This window comes from Orycteropus afer, unplaced genomic scaffold (assembly GCF_000298275.1).
Source record: "Orycteropus afer afer isolate SDZICR_OR568_19922 unplaced genomic scaffold, OryAfe1.0 scaffold00228, whole genome shotgun sequence".
Lineage (NCBI taxonomy): Eukaryota > Metazoa > Chordata > Mammalia > Tubulidentata > Orycteropodidae > Orycteropus > Orycteropus afer.
This window is the reverse complement of record NW_006921815.1, coordinates 1,309,955-1,334,578: the sequence shown is the minus strand read 5'-3', so window position 1 is coordinate 1,334,578 and position 24,624 is coordinate 1,309,955.

Genomic DNA, 24,624 nt, shown 5'->3' with positions numbered 1-24,624 from the left:
GACCAGGTCATAAAAAATAAAACTCTCTACAACAAAAAGTGCTGCCCCTGACAGATTTGCTGGAAAATTCTACCAAATGTTCATAGAAGAGCCACCAAATATCCTATTAAACTATTCCAGGACATAGAAAAGCATGGAATGCTTCCAAATTCATTCTGTAAATTAAGAATAACCGTGATACTGAAACCAGGCAAAGACACCACTAAAAAAGGAAAACTATAGATCAATAGCCCACAGGTTTACAAATGCAAAAATCTTCACCAAAATCCTAGCCAATAGAACCCAACACTATCTATCTATCTATCTCTCTATCTATCTCTCTATCTATCTAAATACATGATGAGCAAGTGGAATTTGTACCAGATATGAATGGATGATTCAACGTCAGAAAAATAATTAAAGTAATCCATCATGTAAATAAAACAAAGGAAAAGAACAACATGATCATATGAATTGATGCAGAAAAGGCGTTTTTTAAAATTGAGTACATGTTCCTGATTCAAAAAAAAAAACCTCTCAGTAAAATAGCAATGAAAGTGAAATTCCTCAGCAAAATAAAAGGCATATATGAAAAACTTACAGCCAACATTATTCTCAATGGAGAGAAACTCCTAACATTCCCCTTGCAGATGGGAACTGAAAATGATGTCCTGTATCACCACTTTTACTTAACATTAGAACTCCTAACCAGTGGAATAAGGCAAGGACGAAAAATAAAAGGCATCCAAATTGTCAAAGAAATAAAACTATCTCTATTTGCAAATGGCATGATCTTATATATAGAAAACCCAAGAGACTCAGCAAGATGACTACTGGATATAATTGAAAGTTTCATGAAAGTGGCAGGATAAAAGATTAACAAACAAAAATCAGTTGGATTCCTCAACATCAATAAATACATCAATAAAGAGATCTCTAACCAGAAAATAAGGGGAAAAAAAAAAAAAACATTTACATGAGCTACCAAGAAGAAAAATACTTAGGAATAAATTTTACCAGGGACATCAAGCACCTATACAGAGAAAGCTGCAAAACACTACTATAAGAAACTGTAAGAGACCTACATAAATGGAAAAATATGCCATGCTCATGGACAGAAAGACTGAGCATTGTGAAAATGCCATTAATATCCAAAGCAATCTATTGATTCAATGCAATCCCAATCCAAATTCAATCAACATTCTTCAAGGACATGTATAAACCAATCATTACTTTTCTACAGAAAGGAAAGAGACCTTGGATAAGCAAAACATCTCTGAAGAAGGAAAACAAAGTAGGAGATCTCACACTCCCTGATCTCAAAACTTACTATATAGCCTTTGTATAACCTGATAGATGTTGTAGTCAAAGCATCCTGATATTGGTACAAAGATAGTCACATATCTGTGGGACAGAATTGAGAATTGAAAAATAGTGCATTCACTGATGGACAGCTGATCTTTGACAAAGGGCCAAAATCCATTAAATTAGGAAGAGATAGTCTCTTTAACAAGTGGTACTGGCAAAACTGGACATCCATTTGCAGAAAAATGAAACAAGACCCATATGTCACCCCATACAGAAAAACAAACTGAAGATCGATCAAAGACCTAAAGGTAAAACCCCAAACTCTAATCAGACATAAAGTGAGGACAAATTTAAGAGCTCTACTTCATAGCATGGACAGACTATCAAGCTTAACCCAAAATGCACAAAAAACAGAAGAGAAATTAGATGATTGGTACCTTTTGAAAATTACACTCTATGTGCATCAAAAGATTTCTCCAAAAGAGCAAACAGAGAACCTACAGACTGGGAAAAATATTTGGCGATGATATATCTGACAATGGAATCCTCTCTAAAAATATAGAAAACCTCAATACCTCAACATCAAAAAGGTAAACAATCTGATTCAAAAAGGATATGAACAGATACTTAACCAAAGAAAATATTCAGGCAGCCAACAAACACATGAAGAAATGCTCACAAACATTAGGCATTAGAGAGAAGTAAGTTAAAAAAAAGAAAAGAAAAGGGGGGGGTATCATCTCACTCCAGCAATTATAGGAAAGTTCAAAAGTTCAACAAGACAGAAAACAACAAATGCTAGAGAGGTTATGGAGAGATTGGAACTCTCATACACTGCCAGTGGAACTGTAAAATGGTACAACCACTGTGGAAAATAGTATGATGCTTCCTTAAAAAGTTAAAAATGGAGATACTGTTTCAGCCAGCAATACCATTACTAGAAATATATCCTGAAGAGGTGAGATCTTGGACATGAATAGATATATGTGCACCCATTTCATCACTGTAGTAAGGTTCCCAAAAGAAAAAAGATGGAAACAACCTAAGTGCCCATCAACAGATGAATGGATAACCAGACTTTGGTACATATGCACAATGCAATATACTAAGCAACATTACAGAATAAGAAAATTCAACAAATCACCTCATAATGTGGATGAACTTGTAAGATATTATGCTGAGTGAAATAAGTCAATCACAGAAGGACAAATACTATATTGGAAAGGTTTACACAAGGAAAAAAATCTTTTCTGTTTACCAGGTATAAGAAGGGTGAAGAGGTAAAATATCTGGCTAATTAAGAGACGTGTTGATTTGGGTCCTGGGAAAGGCAATATAGCAAAAGCATATGACCAACACAATATCACTAAGGATGAAGAAAACAAAGAAGGTGCTCAAGAGGTACAGACAATAAACATAAATACTATTGCATGCATAGCACTGCATTATCAGTTATGTTGTTGTTGCTACTATGTGCTGTCAAGCTGGCCCCAACTCATAGCGACCCCTCCTTGGGTTTCTGTGGCAGTATCACTACCGAAGTAGATTGCCCAACCTTCCTTCCGAGGAGTAGCAAACACTAATCTACGAGTGTATACATAGATGAGAAAGATCAGGTATGGGTAGGTGAATGGGAATCTATCCATGACAATACGTAGGTTTGGCAGATGATATTCTTTCATACTTATTTGAATGTACTCTAAAAATATCCATATGCATTTTAGAGCTAACGGGAGACAATTTAGTCATCTTAACCACAATTAAGCACCTTGAGGGAATGAGTCACAGGACCCGGTTGTTGGAGTTTATCAAGATCAAGTGGTACAACATAGTACAAAAAATTTTGTTCTACGTGCCACTTTGGTGAGTAGTGAGTGGGGTCAATAAAGCTTGCCATCTAAGATGTAACTATTGATCTCTTTTCCTCTAGATCAAAGAAGAATGAAGAAAATCAAAGACATGAGAAAACAATTAGTTCAATGAACTAATGGATCATGGGACCTTCAGCCTACATGACTTTGAAACTAGAAGGACGAGATGGTGCCTAGCTACTAATGCCAACAACCCAGAAAGGTATCAAAATTGAAGATCCTGCATAGGGCAGGAGAAAAATTGTGGAAGAAAATTCAAAAACAAAAAAAAAAAGATGAGAATTACTGATTGGATAAAGACTGGTGAAACCCCCGAGCCTCTGGCACCTAGTAACCCTTCAGGCATGGAATTGAACTCACTGCTGTGGGTTAATTCTCAAACAACAGATAGACTTACAAGCTGAACAAGTACATCAGGGAGATGATACACTCCTTAGAACAATCAACCATGGGAGATCATAAGGCCATCATTTGTATAGGGAGAAATGCAAGGAGACAGGGATACATAGGGAAAAAGGTCATATGAAAAAGGTAACCGTAGGGTGGAAGTAGGAAGAGAGCTGTTAATTGTGGCAATTGTAGTCTGTGTCACAAAATAAAATGTGTATGGACTGTTGAATGTAAAACAAATCTGATTCATCCAGACCACACATACACACACACAAAATGTTAGGGGGGAGGGAAAAAAAAAAAAGAAGAAGAAGAACCTGATATACACTTCTGAAAAAATTAGACAGTGAAAACCTTATAAATAGCAACAAAATTGTGTGATATAGTGCTGGAAGATGACCTCTTCAGGTTGGAAGACACTCATAATACAACTAAGGAAGAACTGCTTCCTCAAAGTAGAGTCCACCTTAACAAATTGGATGGAATAAAGCTTTTGAAACCTTCACTTGCTAATGTGGCATGGCCCAAAACAAGAAGGAACAGCTGCCAACATTCATAAATAAACAGAATGTGGAATGTATGAAATATGAATCTAGGAAAATTTGAAGTAATCAAGGATAAAATGGAATAGATAGAGAGTGATATTCTAGGCTTTTGTGAGCAGAAATGTACTAGTATTGGCCATTTGGAATTGAACAATCATATGGTCTCATATACCCAGAATGACAATAATTCCAATGAATAAGGAATACCAAAGAAGAGTAAATTCCTTTGAGTTGTGGTGGTGGTGAAGAATGCTGAAAGTACCATGGCCTGCTAAAAGAACTAAATGAATCTATCCTGGAATAAGTGCAGTTGGGATGCTCCTTGGAAGTGAGAATGGCCAGACTTCACCTCACTTACTTTGGTCATGTTATAAGAAGAGACTACTCCCTGGAGAAGCATATTGTGCTTGGTAAAGTGGAGGGTCAGCGAAAAAGGGGAATGCCCTTAATGTGATGGATTAACACAGTGGCTACAATGATGGGCTCAGATGTAGTAGGGATCATGGAGCTGGCACAGGAACGGGCAGTGTTTCATTCGTTGTACATAAGGTCCCTATGAGTTGGAGATGGATGACTCAACGGCACCTAACAACAAGTCTGTCAGTAATAAGATAATATCCATGCACTTACAGAGTTAATATGACTATTTTTCAAAGTTGTACACCAACCACTATTGACACAGATGAAGAAATTGAAGATTTCTGCAATCTGAAATTGATCAAATATATAATTATGGTGTATTGATAATTACTGGTGATTGGAAGGCAAACATTGGAAATGAAGAAGGATCAGTAGTTGGAGAATATGGTCTTTGTTATAGAAATGACACAGGATATCACAATGATTTTTCAATGCAAACAATTTTTCAACAACATAAACAGCAATTATGCATGTGGATCTTTCCAGATGGAATACATAAGAATCAAATCAACAATATCTGTGTAAGAGATGATGAAGAAAATCAGTATCATCAGTCAGAACAAGGCCAGGGACTGCTTGTGGAGCAGACCATCAGTTGGTTATATGCAAGTTCAACTTAAAGGTAAAGAAAATTACAAGTCCATGAGAGCCAAAATATGAAATGGATTATATTCCACCTAAATTTAGAGACCATATCAATAGTGGATTTGATTTATTGGGCACTAATTACTAAAGAACAGATGGGTTGTGGGATGACTTCAAGGACATAATACAAAAAGAAAGCAAAAGGTCATTAAAAAGACCAAAATGGATGTCAGAAGAGACTCTGACACCTGCTCTTGAGTGAAGAGTAGCTAAAGTGATTATAAGAAATGATGAAGCAAGAGAGCTGAACAAAAGATTTCAAAAGGTAGTTTAAGAAGATAAAGTAAATTTTTATGATGAAATGTCCAAAGACCCAGAGTTAGGAACCAGAAGAGAAGAAGACACTCAGCATTGCTAAACCTAAAAGAACTGAAGAAAAATTTCAAGCCTATAGTTATAGTTTTGAACGTAGCATAGTGCCTAAGGCACTTGACTGCTAACCAGAAGTCTGGCAGTTCAAACCTACCAGCCACTCCTCGGAAGGAAGATGGGGCAATCTAATTCGGTAGTGATACTGCCTCGGAAACCCAAGGAGAGGTCACTATGAGTTGGGTCCAACTCGACGGCACATAACAACATGGACATTATATTGAATGACACTGGAAGCTTTGAAAGAAAATGGAAAGAATACACAGTCATTGAACCAAAAAGAGTTGGTAGACATTCAACCATTTCAGGAAGTAGGATATAATCAATAACCAATGGTATTGAAGGAAGAAGTCCAAGTTGCACTAAAGGCAATGGTGAAAAATAAGATTCCAGGAATTGATGGAGTGCCTATTGAAATGTTTCAAGAAACAGATGCACTCTGCTGGATGTATTCATTCATCTATGCCAAGAAATTGGAAAACAGCCATTTAGTCAGTCAGCTAAAAGACTTCAGAAATTATGCAAAAATATAATTAATATCACACACAGTAAAATTTTGCTTATGATAATTCAAAAATAGTTGCAGGAGTAAATTGACAGAGAACTGCCACAAATTCAGACTGGCTTCAGAAGAGAACATGAATGAAGGATATCATTGCTGGTATAAGATGTATTTTGGCTGGAAGCAGGCAATACCAGAAAGATAATTGCTGTCTTTAGGTACCAAGTAGTTGTCTCCGACTCACAGCAACCCCATATGAGGTACAACAGGATGAAACCCTGCCCGGTCCTTTCCAGCCTCACGATCCTTGCTATACCTGATACCTGAGAAAGATATTTACCTATGTGCTATTGTCTATGAAAATGCATTTGACTGTGAAGATTATAAGAAATAATGGATAACATTGTGAAGAATGGGAATTCCAGAGCACTTAACTGTGCTCACGTGGAACCTGTACATAGACTATGAAGCAATCTCTTGAACAGAAAAGTGGGCTATTTTGTAGTTTAAAATTAGGAAAAACATGCATCATAATTATGTTCCACCATACTTATTCAATCTGTATGCTGAGCAAATAATCTGAATAAGTTGTATTACATGAAGAAGAACACTGCATCAGGATTGCAGAAAGAGTCATCAACAACTTCTGGTATAGAGATGACACAACCTTGCTTGCTTGAAGGTAAGAAGACTTGAAACACTTTGATGAAGCTAAAAGACTACAGCTTTCAGTATAGATTACACCTCAACCTAAAACAAAAATCTTCACAACTGAAAAATAACATCATGATAAACGGAGAAAAGATTGACGTTGTCAAAGATTTCATTTTATTTAGATCCACAATCAATGTCCATGGAAGCAATAGTAGAAAAATCAAATGAAGTATTGGATTGGGCAAATGTGCTGCCTAGAGTGGCTATAAAGTGTTAAAAAGCAAAGATGTTATTTTATTTACTAAGGTGTGCCTGATCAAAATCATCATACATTCAATTGCCTCCTATGCATGTAAAAGATAGACAATGAATAAGGGAGAAAGGAAAATTGTTGAATTTGAATTATCATGTTGGCAAAGAATATTAAATATATTCTTTATATATTGCCAGAAGAATGAACAAATTTCTCTTGGTAGAAGTACAGCAGAAAGCTCCTTACAAATGACAATGGAAAGACGGCCTCTTACATTCTTTGGACATGTTGTCAGGAGTGTCCAGTCCCTGGAGAATGACATCATAATTCTTAAAGTGAAAGGTCAATGAAAATGAGGAAGACCTTCGATGATATGAATTGACACAGTGGCTGCAACAATGGAATCAAACATAGCACGATTGTGAAGACGGTAGAGGTCTTTCACTGTTGTATGTAGAATAGCTATGAATTGAAACCTTCTTGATATCATCTAACAACAACATATATAGTAAACTCTCACATACACATAAACATCCCTATATGTGTTTGTGTGTGTATGTATGTGAAAGAGTTCGAGTACTTAGTGGTTAAAACATTCTGCTGCTAATTAAGTGGTTGGAGGTTCAAACACACCAGCTGCTCTGGGAGAAAAAAAATGAAGCAGTCTGCTTCTGTAAAGATTTATAGCCTTGGAAAACCTATGGGCAGTTCTACTCGATCCAATAGGTTGCTATGAGTTGGAATCAACTCAATGGCAGTGGGTTTGGCTTTGGTTTTATATATAAAAATAGTATTTATATAAATATATATTTCATATATTAAAGCTAGGGCATTTGTGTGTAATTAATTTTTATCATTAGACAACAGGAGCTTTTCATTTTAAATATCTAGTAAATATGAAAAGAAGTAATTATAAAATGTTAGTGTTCACATGCCTATTTAAAATAAATATCTAATATGATTACCACCTTAAAAACATAGAAGATAGATACTGCCTCATGTATCTGTGTGTCTTAGAAGTAGGGTAGGCATGAAACTTGTTTTGATCAGAGCTCTGTCTTTGTTTCTCTGAGATTTTTTAAAATTTTTGTCTCATTCTGTTATCTTTAGACTGACTTTCCTCATGGTTAGAGGTAATCATGGCTAACAGCTTCTTCATTTTCCTCTAGGTGGGGAAAAAACACTTCTAAGTATTCACAAGATGGTTCTCTAGTGTTCCCACAGTTGAACAAGTGACTATGGCTAGGCAAATTTAATAGCTTGATTGGTTTAAAATAATAGAAACTTACTAGCACACAATTCTTTCCAACACCCCATTTTGCACCCAGCTATATGAGCTCAAGGCCAGGGCTATGCAGACCCAAACTAAAACATGGAGAGTGTTAAGAAGAAAGAGAAAAATAGTGGCCAAATATAGCAAACTTTATACATTCTGCCATAGGAAAGAGTATTATTTTTCTGACTATACTAATGTTCTGTAGTTACCATTTATGTTATGTTTATTACCCCGAAAAGAAGATCCATGTGTAACTGTAATTTAATTATCAATAGATTACTTGATTTCAAAACTAGGTCTTGTCACATTTTAGATATGTAATTAATTGTAGGAATTTTCAAAGATGACTTAGAACACTGACACCATAGCAGTTTGAATTTTGATATTACAATTAATACAGAAAAATGTTAAATTAAGTAATTCATGCATGAATAAGCGGATTTGTGTGTGACTTTTTAAATTTTTATTGGAAAGCTTTTAAGCGTTACAAGAAATAAAAAACAAATATTCTGTTGTCTAATTTCTTCATAGTCCAATTTATGAAAGGTTTTCTAGTATACAATTTCTAGGACCAAATTTGAATAAATGACTAGTTCAATAGTGGCAGTCTTTAGATTTATAAAATACAAAATTATACTAATTTTGGACAAATAATAGTTCAGACAATGAGCTATTTATTTAATTTGCTTACTTTTGTTTATCCTTTGAAAGGGCCCATTGATGTACTACACTCTTGACATTATTGTTATCATTATTACTTAGCATTAATATAGCATGTTGAATTTTCAAAATGCTTTATAATCATTAATTAGTCATACTTCATAACACTCCTGTGGGGTAATATGGTGATTATAGAAAATTAAATTACAAATAATGCAGGTTGCTGCCCTGAAGAAATGATTACTTACAAGTGAATATTTTTCCAATTAGAGGTTGGTAATATACAACTATTTTTAGCTTCTTGTATTGATATAGGCAAGCATAGATATGTCAGAAATATGTTTATTTTAACTATGCCATTTCTGATATGTTATTCAATATTCTGACATTTGGATACTCTCTGTTCTGAAAAGCTTGCATATAAATTTGGTTAACCTTTTCCATTCTTCTTGAAATCATAGATTAAAGTCCTGGAATAGACTTACATAAATCATTTATTTATTCATCTTCTATGCATCATTTTAGTTACAGACATTATGTATGCTCTCACTTGTGTTAAAGATTTCCAAGGAAATCTTCAACAACTTCTCTTTTTAAAATATCTTCCAGTGTCTCTATTATCACCATTAAGGAAGTCTATGTCCTCCAGAAAATCACATTGTTTATGGCCTTTTGGCTACATGTCACAGTGATTTAACATAAATAGTTCATTGCCTCTTTAAAATAAGCCAAACAGATTCCCTTGACCATTACTTACTTGTCAGTTGACAGAAAGGCAGCAAGGTTGAGTTCTAACTCAGATTCCAGCTGTCTAAAAATGTGGATGAATTTTCATATTGATTTAATGATTTAATTGACATGCACTGTCCTTTTTTGGCTGTACAGTTCTCAAAGTAGCTGAGGAGCTCCCCAAGACATACACATCATAATTTTCCATCTAAACAATGATTAAAAAAAAAAAAACAAAAAACTCACTGACATCAAGTCTGATTTGACTCATAATGACACCTCCTTGGATTTCCAAGGCCTTATCACTATGGAAGTAGATTGCCTGACCTTCCGTCTAAGGAGTGGCTGGTGGGTATAAACCCCTAGCCTTCTGTTAGGAGTCAAATGCCTTAGACTCTATGCCACCAGAGAGATAGAATGCCTGAAAAGAATGCCAATTTTTATTCTTTTGTTCTACTAAGACTCTTCCTCTGTGAATGGAAGAGCATTGAAAACAAAATAAAAGAAAGGAAACAAAGCAAACTACTTCACATGAGAACAATGTAGATTAAGACGTATCCAATTTGTCTTATTTAAAAACAAACATGAAATATGAATATTGTAACAGGAAGAGGGTATTTACAAGTATGGACCTAGTAGATGAAAAAAAGGATTTTGGGAGAAGAAAAACTGGTACACCTAAAAGAGAGGATGTTTCTTCCAAATAGACACTAAATGGAATGCATAGAACTTCTCACAGTGCCTAATATCTAAGTAACATATTTTAAATGAATTTGTTAGAATAAATGGTGCAAGAAGCACAAAGGAAATCATATACTTTTTTTTTTCTTTTTTGCTCTGAATTTCTCTAATTTAGATGAAAAAAAGCAAACTATGAAGTAGATACCAAAAAAAAAAAATTCACTGCCTTGAGTTGATTCGACTCACAGCAACCCCTCCTTGGGTTTCCAACACAGTATCTCTACAGAGGTAGATTGCCCAATCTTCCTTTTGAGGAGTGGCTGGTAGGTTTGAACAACCAGACTTCTAGTTAGCAGTCAAGTGCCTTAGGCACTATAGTACTAGAGCTTCTACGAAATAGATAGATATAGATATATGTACATAAAATATACAGAGAGATTTAAATGTAACTATATAATACATGCAAACATATTTATATATGTACAACCACCTAAAATTGCTGATATTTTATTATTTTTTTACCTACAGAAAGAAAAATTTCATATTGCCTACTCAAATGTTATCATTGTTAGGTGCTGTTTTGTTAGCTCTGACTCATAGCTACCCCATGTGCAACAGAGCAAAACACTGACCGGTCCTGCACCATCCTCACTATCTTTGCCAAGGTTGAACCCATCATTGTAGCCACTGTGTCAATACATCTCATTGAAGGTTTTCCCCTTCTTTGCTGATCATCTTCTTAACCAAGCATGATATCATTCTCCAAGGAATGGTCTCTTCTGAGAGCATGACCAAAGTAGATGTGACAAAGTTTAGACATTCTGTCTTTCAAAGAGGTTTTAGGCTGCCCTTCCTCCGGGATAGATTTGCTCATTCTTCTGGCCATCTATGGTATTTTCAGTATTCTTTGCCAATAACTCAAAGGCATCAATTGTTCTTCAGTCTTCCATATTCATTGTCCAGCTTTCATGTGCATATGAGGCAATTGAATATACTATGACTTGGGTCCTTCCATGGAAGAAAGAAGAGGCAATCTACTTCCATAAAGATTTGCCACCTTGGAAATCCAATAAGGGTCACTATGGGTCAAAATCAACTTGATAGCAGTGGGTTTGGTTTGAGCTAGGCACACCTTAGTCTTTAACATCACATTTTTTGCCTCTTAACACTTAATAGAGGTCTTTTGCAACAGATTTGCCTAGTGTAATATGACATCTGATTTCTTGACTGCTGCTTCCATGGGTGTTGACTGTGGATCCAAGTAAAATGAAATCTCTGTCAATTTCAATTTTTTCTCCATTTATCATGATGTTGCTTAGTAGTGAGGATTTCTTTTTTCTTTATATTGAGATGTAATCCATGCTGATGATTGTAGTCTTTGATTTTCATCAGCAAGTGCTTCAAGTCACCTTCACTTTCAGCACGTAAGGTTGTGTCATCTGTATATCTCAGGTTGCTAATGAGTCTTCCTCCAATCCTGATGCCATGTTCTTCTTCATAAAGTCTAGTTTCTCAGATTATTTGCTCAGCATACAGATACTAAATAAGTATGGTGAAAGGATACAACCCTGGCGTACACCTCAACTTATTTAAAACCATGCAGTATCTCCTTGTTCTTTTTGAATCCTTTTGGTCTAAGTACAGGTTCCTCATGAACACAAGTAAGTTTTCTTTTATTCTCATTCTTTACAATCTTATCCATAATTTGTTATGATCCAAAGTTGAATGCCTTTGCATAGTCAATAAAACACATGTAGAAATCTTTCTCATATTCTTTGCTTTCACTAAGATCCATCTGATATCAATAGCAATATCCCTCATTCCCAATCCTTTTTTGAATCCAGCTTGCATTTCTGGAGTATTCCTGTCAATATACTACTGCAACCATTTTTGGATTATCTTCAGCAATACTTTCCTTGCGTGTAATATTAATGATACGCTTGACAATTTTCACATTCTGTTGTATCACTTTTCTTTGGAATGGATATAAAGGTCAGTCTCTTGCAATCAGTTAGCCAGGTAGCTCTCTTCCAAATTTATTGGCATAGACAAGTAAGTGCCTCCAGCCCTGCATTCATTTGTTGAAACATCTCAGTAGGTATTCCATCAATTCCTGAAGCCTTGTTTTTCACCAGTTCCTTCAGTACAACTTGTCTTTCTTCCTTCACTACCATTGGTTCTTGATCATAAGCTGCCTCCTGAAATAGCTAGACATTGACCAATTCTTTTTGATACCGTGACTCTGTGTATTCCATTCATCTTCTTTTGATGCTTCCTGGATTGTTCAATATTTTGCCTATAGAATCTTTCAATATTGCAAGTCGAGGTTTGATTTTTTCTTCAAATCATCCAGCTTTAGAAATGCCAAGAGTGGTTTTCACTTTTGTCTTTCTAATTCCAGGTCTTTGCACATCTCATTAAAAATACTTATCTTTTCAAGCCACCTTTTGAAATCTTCTCTTCAGCTCCTTTACTTCAGCATTTCTTCCACTCACTTTAGCTACTCTCCTTTCAAGTGCAAGATTCAGAGATACAATGAGAAAGAAGAGAGATAGGATGAAATAAAGGAAGCACCTCAGCAAGTTTGTAATTCATTTTATAGTGGAAATAAAATTTTCTAAGTAGGCTCTTGTGTTTAAAAGGAGCAGATTCACTCATGTTGCTCTTGGTAATGAAGAACTTATCTTAAAGGTGCCCAAAGAAAAAGTAAATAATTAGACCATAAGCAGAGATAAATCATAGTATAGTTGATCAATGAAGAAATTCAGAAACCTAAGGTCTTTGGGGATCTAAAGCAACACTAAGAGCCTTTATTGTAGAAGTTTGAACACAATCTTTAATGAATATGTGCTCTGCTATAATGTGACTCTTTTCTCAGAGTCTTTGTCTTTCTTTCTATTTTGTATAGATAGTTTCTTTGCCATATAGCCATGTTTACTCTCCTCATAATTTAGACATGCCATGATCCTTTATAACCCTGTCCCTTCTTTACCTGTTAGACACTATTTCAGGATTTCCTTCTATGGATATTTCCAGTTTCCCTCCCAGCTGAAAACTGCTTTATTCTTCTGACATTTTTCAATTCATATTTATGAAAGATAAAATATTATCAGCTACTTTATGCATGTTTTTTGGTCAGTTTATTGATTAGCTAAACTTGAGTTTACTTCTCACCCATGATTTATTTCATGTGGCCCTGGGAAGTAAAGAGATAAGTGATAAAAATATTACGGTTTCTAGGCTTCTCTTTAGGAGTTATATATACAAAAAGAACCAAGGGGTTGACTTGTCTCATACAAGGAACAGTTCAAAGAGAATCAATGATAAGATCATGTGTAACATACAGTGAAAACTCAAAAAGATAACAAAAAGTTTTAAAATCATGGACATTTTCATACAGAGACATTTTCACACACACATTTTCATACAGATATACTTGATCTACAGTTGAGCACTTGTTCACAAAGTCATTAAGTATATGTAAAAGATTTTCAAAAGAATGAAGAACTTATGCTAAGGCACAGAGACAGGAAACTCTATGATGTATTTGGAGAAGAATAAATAGTTTTGTCTGGACAGAGCAAAAGGTAAAAGAAGACAATCATTTTGACTACCAGAAACATTTTAATAGGTAAATAATGTGATTAGATATGAATTTTAGAAAGAGGATTCTGACAATAGATGGACCAAGATTGAAGATGGAATATAAACAGGTGATTGATTAGGAATCATTTATAATGATGCTGTCAAAAGATTACAAGGAATGAAATGGCACTGATGGTTGGCATGAAAAAAGAAGGAAGTAAGAAAGGCAGTAAAGAAGAGTCAGTAAACTTAATAACAGGCTCCTCATTTTATAAATAATACAAAATTCTAAAACTTTAATAGCATAGTATTTATTCTTAGATTCATCATATTTATATCACTCTTATTTTTTATTTAATTATGGGACTTTTATTAAGAATGGATAATGAATTGTATTAATGATGGCTAGAGAGATCCAAATCATTTCACAGAAGTGGAGATAATTGAAGACTGAGAAGTCATCAGATTGATAACCTGGGGTCTCAGGTGCTGGGGAAAGAAAATAATGTAGCTTTCTGATCAGACTCTATCTCTTGTTCTAAGATCATACTTTATCAGCTTAGTTTAATCAGTTTCAGAGATTGTTGCATAGATATTACAAAGGAATTTCATTAAAAATACAATTTCTATGGCCTCTTCAACTTATATTCTGATGTAGTAGAGATGGCATGGAATGCAGGAATCCATGATTTTAATAACAATTCAAGTGATTTTTTGTTTTTATAATTCAAAAACTCTACAGAATAGAGTTTCACAAATACTATAATAATTATAGCCATTTATAAAACTGTAATTGAAGGACACAGAAGTCAAGTGATATGCCTGAAATAAACTAGTAGACTGGTATCAGAATCAGATCTCAGGACATGGCTCAGGTATTGATTTGAATTTAGCTGCTGGTTTGAATAATATGTCCTGAAACTTGCAAGAAGATGACTAGCATATCCTAGAACTGACTAGGCATGGAAAGAGGTTCTTGCCAAATGTTTACCATGTCATGAATCTTTCCTTGATTTAACTCCCTGGAAGCTGCCTTTTGAAAGAATGACTGTTTAGGAATCATAATTCTGGAGTTAAAAAACATGTATTAGAGAATTCTATGATTTTAAGCACCATGTATTAGAGAATTCTATGATTTATTTAAGTTGGTCTTAGAAAACAAATTCTTACTTAGTGGGTCAGAAATAAAAATCCAATTTAATTTTAAGAGTTTTTAATTGTATGCATAAAAAATTTGAAAATGAAGACCAAAAGTATAATAATCACTGTGTTAAACTGGGTTCTCTAGAGAAACAAAACCAGTAAAGCTTACACACACACACACACACACACATATATATACATATATATATATAGAGAGAGAGAGAGAGAGAGAGAGAGAGACAGAGAGAGAGAGAGAGACAGAGAGAGAAAGAGAGATTTGTCTTAGGATAATGGCTCACACACTTATAGAAGCTGGCAAGTCCAAAGTTCCTGGATCAAATATCAAGCTGGAGGCTTTTCCTGACTCTTGCAGCCTCAGGGGCTGAGGAGCTCAGAGGTGGCAGGCAGTACACTGGCTGTTGACTCCAACGAATGATGAATCCAAGATTTCCAGGTTGAATGGTGGATTGTTCACAACAAACAGAAAGTTGTAGGCAACACAACAGAATCCCTATCCACAGAAGAATGTCTCTTCTCCCAGGATGTCCACAGATATACTAGAAGCAGGCCACACCCCTAAGGAAACTCCCTTTCAACAGATTGGTCACTCAAAACATAGTCATCTGATCCCATCACGGGAACAACCACACCACAATAGCTCAAACCACACAGAATTGTGGTCCAGCCAAACTGGCACACAGCTCCAACTATCACAATCACAATTTCAAAAATGGACAATATAACTTAGCTTTTGTCATCTTTAAAAGTTTCATTTAACTGTTTGCATTTGTGTTCATGTCATGCAGCAAAGGATAGCCTCTGAAGTAATAGTACCTAATGCACCAGGCTCCATCACACTCTTCCTGTCTTTAAATAAGCTGGTTAATATTATATGTATAAAATATTTATACCTTGAGTATTAGGAATTTGTTTATTCCCTACTGTGCAGTACTTATTAGTATTTTTATTCTTGGTAGAAAAAAAATGAGTTGCAGTTTTTATAATTTAATAATATTTGGATAACTAAAAAAAAAACAACACATATGTGTGTGGTAGAAACTAGCCATTTAATATGAATGAAAAGCCAGCTGGCTAGCTGCAGCAATAATCCCAATTATGAGCAGGTTTTTTATGCCTTTGAGTTTATATTTTAAATGTGTGCTTGGAAATGTGCCTGTATTGTTATAGATCAAAAAATTTTGCTATGTTGGAAATATTTAGAGTCTTCTTTCCTCTTAATTAATCAGAGAAAGTTCATTGATTCTATATCTTCTCTTTTGACTTTTGGTTTGCAGGAATACAGAAACACTTATAATGAGCCTAGATTAATTAGAGTAATAGGCTAAGACTGAGTTGCTATAACAGCTGGTAAGATTTGGACTTTGCTTCTGGAAGTGCAATTCATGTAAACACTAACAACAAAGGGTCATATGTACTCAGAATATATCAAATTCACTTTATTTGTAACACTTCCAAGTCTGCTAGTTCAGTATTTTGAAGGATATTGTTGCAAGCCAAGATGCATGTTTCAAAAGATATTTTACTTATAAAAGAGGAAATTCAAGGTAAAAACAGTACTTTTCAGTGGTCATCTGAGATAATTATTAAACAATTAAGTTTACATAATTTTGAAAATCATTTAAAACTTTAGCTTATTTTAATTAGCTAAATAATTTCAGCTAATATAGACATATATAGTATAGAATCGTTTCTGTTGTTAAGTGCCATCAAGTAGGTTTGCCTCATAGTGACCTATGGACAACAGAATGACCCACTGCATCATTTGTACCATCTTCACAGTCCACGCTGTGCTTTCACTCATTGTTGCAGTTACTGTGTCAATCCATCTCATGGTGAGTCTTCCCCTTTTTCGCTGACCCTCTAATTTATCAAGCATGAGATCCTTATTTAGGTACTGGCTCCTCCTAATAACATGACCAAAGTTTGAGAGACAAAGCGTGGCCATGTTGACTTCTAAGGAACATTTGGCTGCCCGTCGTCTAAGACAGATTTGTTTATTCTTCTGGCAGTCCATAGTAAATTTAGTATTCTTCAGCCAATTTCCCAATTTCAAATGCATCAATTCTTCTCTTTTCTTCCTTATTTGTTACCCAGCGTTCACATGCACTTACATTGAAGATACCATAGCTTGGTCAGGCACACCTTAGTCTTCAGAGTGACATTTTTTCTATTTAACACTTCAAGGAGGTCTTTTAGCACAGATTTGCCCAAAATAATGTCATTCGATTTCTTCAATTATACTTCCATAGGCATTGACTGTGGATCCAAGTAAAATGAAATATTTGACAACTCCAATCTTCTCTTCATTTATCATGATTTTGCTTCTTGGTACAGTTGTAAGGATTTTTATTTTCTTTATTTTGAGGTGTAATCCATACTGAAGACTGCAGTATTTGATCTTCATTAGTAAATGCTTTCAGAAAGCAAGGTTGTGTCATCTGCATATCACAGACTTACCCTAAACCTGATACAGTGATCTTCTTCATATAGTTCATTTTCTTGGATTATTTGCTCAGATTGAATAAGTATGGTGAAAGAATACAACTTTGATTCACACCTTTCTTATTTTTAAACTATGCAGGATACCCTTTTTTCTGTCTGAATAACTGTCTCTTGGTCTATCTCTAGGTTCCTCATGAGAACAATTAAGTGTTCTGGAATTCTCATTATTCACAGTGTTACTAATAATTTGTTATGATCCACACAGTCAAAAGCATTTACATGGTCAATAAAACACAGGTAAACATCTTTCTGGTATTCTTTCCTTTCAGCCAAGTTTCATTTTACATCAGCAATTATATTCCTCATTTCACATCCTTTTCTGGATTGAATTTCTGGCAGTTCCCACTGCAGCATTTTGAAATTATTTTCTGCAAAATTTTACTTGTGCGAGATATTAATTATATTGTTCAATAAATTCCACATTCTGTTGGATCATCTTTGTTTGAAATGTGCACAAATATGGATGTTCTAATTCATTGGCCAGGGAGCTCTCCTACAAATTTATTGACATAAATGCTTGTGAGAGTCTAGTGTTGCATCCATTTGTCGAAACATCTTAATTGACATTCTGTCTGTTCCTGGAGTCTTGTTTTTTTTTTTCACCAATTCCTTCAGTGCTGCTTGGACTTTCATCAGTGTCAGCAGTTCTTGATAATATGCTACCTCTTGAATGGTTGATTTTCTGCCAATTCTTTTTGATACAGTGACTCTGTGTATTTCTTCTGTTTTATTTTGATACTTCCTTCATCACTCAATATTTTGCCCACAAAATCTTTCAATATTGTACCTTGAGGCTTGAATTTTTATTTCAGTTCTTTCAGCTTGAGAATGCCAAGCACATTCTTCCCTTTTGGTTTTCTAACTCCTGGTCTTTGTACGAGTTGTTATAAGACAGTACTTTGCCTTCTTAAGCTGCCCTTTGAAATGTTCTGTTCAGCTTTTTGTTTCATCATTTCTTCCATTCATTTTAGCTACTCTCTGTTCAAGAGATGTTCCAGAGTCTCTTCTGACATTCTTTTATGATATTTCTTTCTTTTCTGATTCTTTAATGGCCTTTTGCTTTCTTCATGTGTGATGTTCTTGAAGACAATGCATCTAGTCTTCGGTAATTGGTGTTCAATGCATCAAATCTGTTCTTCATATTGTCTCTAATTTCAGATGGATATACTCAAGGTCATATTTTGGCTCTCATGGACTCGTTTTAATTTTCTTCTACTTAAGCTTAAACTTAAGCTTGCATTTAAGCAATTGATGCTTCTGTTTTGTTTCCTTTTTCACATTCCAATTACCCATAATTATCAATACATCTTGATTGCATGTTTGGTCAATTTTAGACTGCAGAAGTTGTTAAAAACCTTTAATTTCTTGAAGTATGGAATTTGGTAACCTCAGCTAATTTAGACTAGAGAAATCCAACAAAGTTAAAGACATAAAATGGAGGTAGAAACAAGGTTTCTAAAAATGCATAACATAAATCCTATGCCTTTACAATGGGTGGGCCAGAATTTTCCCATAATCAGTGAATATGATAAGTGAACAAGTTATTTATAAATTCACAAAATTGTTAAGAACAGTCCTCTTGTTTAGGGAAAACAGATAGTTTTTATACAAAACAATAGAAGGTGATATAATAAAATATATGTTCTTAAATCTCCTACAGTGTTGTGCATAAAAAATTTACAAAGGAAACAGTAGGAAAAAAGGAAGAAAAATACTGGTATAAGGTAATGAATACTATCCCAAGATCTAGTGGCTAATTTAATAGTATTATTTATTATACTATTTTAAGATACAAGATTAAGCTTGATATTTTACCTGCTTTTCTTCTCGTAATGTGTTTTAGTCTATTAATTGAAACTCTTGGATTTTGGGACTACAACTGAAGGATGTGAGCATGATTGTATTACCTGAAGTTGTATAACCAAAAAACTAATTTACACTGATTTATATCAGAACCATGGTTTTCCAGACTTAAGGTAGAGAAGATTATCTGGGAAAAGGCATGAGGAAAAATTGTGAATAACTGAAAAATTCTATGTAGTGATTTAATAGGCAGTCACATAGGTTCATACATCTGTCTGTCAAAGCTCATTCATCTATATGCATTAAAAAAATATGTGCAGTTTAATATATGTAATTTATACCTCAATAGTTTGATTTCAAAGAAACATAATTATATATAAAATAAATTTAGTCTATACTTGAATTATTTTCTGACATGACACAGTATTTATTTCCATATCAAAACATATTATATTGTATAACAATTATTTGTTGTCTTCTTCACTTTTTGAAGACAGAGGCTATGTTTATCATGTTTACCATTATATTCCCAGTTACTGACACATAGTTCATTCAAAAAGTATTTCTTAAATGCCAAATATATTATAAAATCTCCACAATTCTATTTTCATGTTGAATCTTGAAATATTTGGATTATGAAATTTACTTAGAAATTAAAACATGATAAATATCCTGCACCTTAATTTCAAATGTCTCTGATTTTCAAAGGATTGGAGCACACACACTCCTCCCTTATAGACATGGTTAGGTCCCAAAGACCAGGATGTAATACAAAAATGAGTATTATGCAAAAATGCTGGATGACTACATCAGATGACATAATGGAGGATGAATACATCATTCAAAACTGCTGAATTGCATATTATATAATGGCCAGACTATCAAGAGAATGATGGCCCAGCCAACTTGATATGTAACCTTAACCATCACAGTCAATGTCACTCTTACCTAATACCTTGGCAATTTTTACCACCTGATATATGTCATTAATATTCAAGATAGTCAGATAATAGATTACTTCTCATTGTCATAAATATGATATAATTACTAATAAACTGGGTGATAAGAGAATTAGGTTTACTATGATTATACATGTTTATGTATATCTCTGGATACTTCATGAATGTGTGTAACACATTGTTAGTTTAATGAAATAAGTATGACATTGTAATTTTGGATACATGTAGTGTACTTAGACAATATTTAACTTATGTCAAAATTATTGTTGTTGTTGTTGTTGTGTGCCGTCGAGTCAGCCCTGACTCATAGCGACCCCTCCTTGGGTTTCCGAGGCAGTATCACTATGGAAGTAGGATTGCCCAACCTTCCTTCTGAGGAGTGGCTGGTGGGTTTGAACCGCCAGCCTTCTGGTTAGCAGTCAAGTGCTTTAGCCACTATGCTACCAGAGCTCCCTCATCAAAATTATAGATGCTTATATTAGTTTTAAAATAGTTTATACAATTAATTTGTGTATTATTATTAAAACATTTCTATTAGGTTTTACTCAATAAAGAAATGAGAATTAATTTAACTGAATTCTATAGTGACTTAAATGTTTAGATGCCCTCACCTGCTTTTCCATTCTTTAAGGAAATATGGTGCATTTTCAAAGCAATGGTTTTCCTGTAGACTACTTTTGACCAAAGACCTATTCAGTCACGTGGATATCTTCAAAAAGAAGGTTCTACTTAGAAGGAGCACAATGAAATGTGGGAGATGTAGTCAGTCAGACTTCTCTTAGACATGAGAATGGTCAAACTTCATCTCATTTACTTTGGTCATGTCATCAGAAGAAAGCACTCTCTGGAGAATGAGATCACATTTGCTAAAGTAGAGGGTCAGTGAAAAAGTAGAAGACTCTCAAGGACATTGACATAGTTGCTACAATAATGGGCTGAAGGATTGTGAGGACAGGGCACAACCTTGAATTTTTTATTCTATTTTAGACAGAGTCACTATGAGTCAGAGCTGACTGTCTGGATGACCCATAAACAACAATAGAAACTGACAGAATACCTATTGAGATGTTTCAATACATGGATGGAATGTTGGAAGTACTCACTCATTCATGACAAGAAGTTTTGAAAACACCAAAATTCTATGGCAAGAAATTTGTAAAATATCTGGCTAACCTCCTGGAAGAAATCCATATGCATGCTCATTCCAAAGAAAGGTGAATGAATAGAATGTGGAAATTATCAAATAATACCATCAATATGATATGCAAGTAAAATTTTTGCTGAAGACAATTAAAAAAATGGTTGCAGCCCTATATTGACAGGGAGCTAACTATAATTCAAACTAGATTCAGAAGAAGTTGTAAAATGAGGGATATCATTGATCATATCAGATGGATCTTAGGTGAAGGCAAAGAATACCAGAAAGATGTTTACTTGTGTTTTATTAACTATGCAAAGGGATTTGACTGTGTGGATCATAACAAATTGTGGATAACATTGTGAAGCATGGGAATTCCAGAACGCTTAATTGTGCTCATGTGGAACTGGTACATAGACCAAAGGCTACCATAGGGTAAAGTGCATGGATTAAAATTAAGGAATGTGTGTATCAGGGTTGTATTTTTTCACCATATTTATTAAATCTGTATGCCAAGCAAATTACCTCAAACATTGGAGAGCATGAAGAAGAACCTGGCAGCAGGATTGAAGGAAGACTCTAAAAACCTGTGATATACAGATGACATAACTTTATTTAATGGAAGTGAAGGGAGCTTGAAACACTGAGGAGGATAAAAAAATTACACTGTTCAGTGTGGATTACACCTCAACATAAAGATAACAAAAATCCTCACAACTAAATCAATAAGGAACAACACAATAAATAGTTAACATATTAAAGTTGTCAAGGATTTCATTTTACTTGGATCCACAGTCAACACCCTTGGAAGCACCAGTCAAGAAATCAAACAACATATTGCATTGACAAATCTGTAAAAGATCTCTTTAGAAGTGTTAAAAAGCCAAGATGTTGCTTTGAACACTGCTAGATAAGTAGAAACAAGTACTGATTTAGATGAAGAGAAGGGCAATGTACCAAATGTGAATGATCAACAAAGCACTGAGGAAGAGGAAGATGCAGAGAGGTTCATGGGAGGTACAGATAACAAAGATGAACCCTTTTGCACATACAGTACTGTGTTATTAGTGAAGGCAAACATTGAAAAATGGGTAGATATATGGCTGGACAGGCTGAACTATTAGGTATGTTTATGCAGTGGAGAGTGAGCCCAAGACCATGTATAGGGTTGGCAAACAATGTTTCTGTCTATTTCAGACAATATATTTATATGTTCTGTAAGAATTCCCAGGTTTATATTAGAGCTGACAGGGGACAAGGTTGTAGTCACTTCTTGGCCACAGCCAGCTACCCAGAGAGAGTGAGTAGTAGGACCTGTGGGCTGGAGACCATAGTCCCAGGGGACATCAAGCTCAATTGGCATACCATACTATACAAAAACATTTTTCCACATCCTACTTTGGTGAGTAGTGACTGGGATCTTAAAAGTTTGCATCTTAAAAGATGCAATGGTGGGTCTCTCCTAATCCAGAACAAAGAAGAATGAAGAAAACCAAAGACACATGGAAACAATTAGTCTAAGTGACTGGTACACCATGTGATCCTCAGCCTATATGACTATGAAATCAGAACTAGAGAACTAGAAGGATCCCGACTACCACTATCAAACACTAGGAGGAAGGGGGGGCAGATTTATGTAGGAGATCCTGGATAGAGTGGGAGAACAAAACTCAAAATCATTAAAAAAAAAGACCAGGTTTGCTGGTCTGATGGAGCCTGATGGGATCCCTGAGACTATGGTCCCTAGCTGCCTTTCAGGTCTGGAATTGAAATCACTCCTGTGACTTCCAGATAAATGAAACACAGATATATGAGCTAGATACATTCCTTGGAGAGATCAATCAGGGGAGAATAGAAGGGCAGTGCATGCACAAGGAGACAGCTCAGGAAGTAAGAATTCATGGGAGGGAAGGACACAGGGAAGAGGTAGCTATGCAGAGGAAGTGGGAGGGTAGCTGCTGCATTGTGGGAATGAGACAAAGTGTATGTGAGCTGCTGTATGGAAAGTGAACTTGCTCTGTAAACTTTCACCCAAATCACAATAAAAATTTAAAAAAACAAATAAACAAACAAACAAGATATTGGTTTGAAGACTAAGATGTGCCTGAGCCAATTCATGATATTTTTAATTGCCTGATATGTGTGTAAGGCTGAAAAATGAATAAGGAAGATGAAAGAAGAATTGATACTTTTGAATTATGGTATTGACAAAGAATATTAAATATACCATGCACTGCCAGAAGAATGAACAGATCTGTCTTGGAAGTACAACTAGAATGGTCCTTAGATACTAAGATGGTGATATTTCATCTCATGTACTTTGGACAAGTATCTGGAGAAGGCCATCATGGTTGGTGAAGTAGAGGACTGGCGAAAAAGAGAAAGATGTTCACCAAGATAAATTGACACAAAAGCTGCAAGAATGAGCTCAAACTTAACAACAATTGTAGGGATGTTACAGGACCAGGCAGTGGTCCATTCTGTTGTACATAAGGTAATGATGTAGAAGAACGTATGACACAGCACCCAATAACAATATCATTTTGTGACTACTATAAATCCAAAACCAAAACTGTTGCTGTTAGTCAATTTGAATTCATAGTGAGATTATATAATAGAGTAGAGCTCCCTCATAGGGTTTCCAAGCCTGTAAATTTTTATGGATACAGACCCTGACATCTTTCTCCTGGTGGTTTGTACAAACAATCTTTTGATTAACAGCCAAGTACTTGACTACTGCATCATCAGGCCTCCTTATGACTACTAAAGGTTTCATAATTTTTTTTAAAGAATATTACCTGAAAACTAATACAGGTAATGGAGATAATTTTTTATGCGTTTAGGATGATATGATGACTTTTTAACTAAAATGTAATTTCTCATTTTGTTTCTCAAAACGTTTATGTTTCTACTGAACACACATAGTGAAAATGACCCTCTGAAATGATTTTCTCAATCTCTCAGTACTACAAAGAAGTATGATAGTTTCTTCAACTTTACATATTTTCTTCTTCATATTAATGTTTAAATCCAGGACAATACTACCATTTAGTACTTCCTCAGTAGATACGCCACCACTTGTCTGTTCATTTGTCATACTGTGGTGGCTTGTGCGTTGCTGTGATGCTGAAAGTATGATACCAGTATTTCAAATACCAACAGTGTTGTCTAGGGTGGGTAGGTTTCAGTGG